This window comes from Heliconius melpomene, chromosome 7 (genome assembly GCF_056956725.1).
Source record: "Heliconius melpomene rosina isolate 202511_hmr_F chromosome 7, ASM5695672v1, whole genome shotgun sequence".
NCBI lineage: Eukaryota > Metazoa > Arthropoda > Insecta > Lepidoptera > Nymphalidae > Heliconius > Heliconius melpomene.
Genome location: NC_140395.1, coordinates 8,221,915 through 8,223,602, shown reverse-complemented (window position 1 = coordinate 8,223,602; position 1,688 = coordinate 8,221,915).

The following is a 1,688-nucleotide window of genomic DNA, read 5'->3' as shown; positions in this document are numbered from 1 at the left end:
GTAACAAAAAAACAATATTTTGGGACAAATTTACTTAATTCATATATATTATTTATTAAATAATGTATCAATAAAAGTAGTTCTATTTAATATTATGCATAAAGCAAAGTAATATAAACATATCTGAAATCAAATAAAACCATAAATATTCGTAACAAATCCATTTCTAAAAAGTAAAGTGGTGAATAGGACACGAAAAATTGTATGGAAGCGTTTTGAAAGGTTTTTTGCAACTAACAAAAAATACTATTATTAGCCTTAATACATTTAAACTATTACAAAAATCTTTAAGTTAATAAGTAAATTTATCGTAAATGGCAAAATATTTAAATTATCTTTAAAATTGTATTTTTAAAACGCATTCAAAGTAGCGGGACAAGAAAAGACACAAAATGTACACTTTTTCTGATTATGACCCAGATATCTTTTGCTCTTAGATTAAGTCTCATTTATTAAAATTATCAATAAATAAAAGTTATTTTTACGAGCATTTATATAATAACGTCATCTTTCCGTTATCCCTAGAAACAGCTGGAAAATATTTATGGAGTTCTTTAAAAAACTTAAGTTGATAAGTATTAATTAAAATAAAATTACTTTATTTAACACATAATACTATAACTTTAATTACAATATAATTAATTAATTCTATGTCAAAATAGCGTTTTACGTCAGTTAAAAAATATGCACAATGTTGCCAGTCTTTAAAACAAATATTTCATTTATTTATTCAATATTACATTAGTATAACTGTTATATCTATGGATATTATGAACGTAATATAAAATCTCATTAACAGTCGTCTCTACATCAGCGTCTGGCACAAATAAACAAATAGTAGACGGTGCGTAGGACTGACTAGAAATAGATTGCCCAATCTCTGGTAGCGTACGGCCTAGAATGGACCTTCCATATTACGTATTTTCGTTTGTTAAATACTTTTGATAATATGTTTATATTTTATTAATTACTTAACTTTTTGTAATGTAATGTAATGTAATAAGTGGAAACGTAACAACGTATAACATTATAATATCACTCAAATATTTATTTTTCTGTAAGTAAATAATAGATATAAGATATACCCAATGTTAAGACACTTACAGTCACATCGCGTGTTGAGAGGCGGAACTCAACCGCGCGCCTTGCTCTTAATCTAAACCAGAGCGAAGAAACAAAAATATTAAATATTTCATTTCCTCGAATGGGAATCGAACCCACAACCTGTTGCGTTTTCAGTCGCTTCTGCTGATGCGGTTTTGCTTTAGTAAATACTAATCACTATTTGCCACAGACTATGTTACAGAGCATGCAAGGTACATACAGCGTCTGGTAGCAAAGTACGGGAATAGATGAAATGGCAGACAAGAATAACCGGTGTACGAGAACGTGGTGCACTCATTGCGTGTGTGAGATTAATATATTGGAAACATACACACATATATTGGAAATGCCTATAATATATTATGTATGGTAATAATATTTATTTTTATATATATCTAGATGACGCATATTACTCTGACGTAAAAGAAAAAGTTATTTTTATAAGTGCTATTTACTAAAGACAATAAAAATCGGCTTAAGTTCTTCTCTTTATCTTTATTTTAATACTGAGAATGCCTTAACTGGTCGTCTAGGAAGACAGATTACAGATAGACGGACAACAAAATGATCATATGAGGATTCTG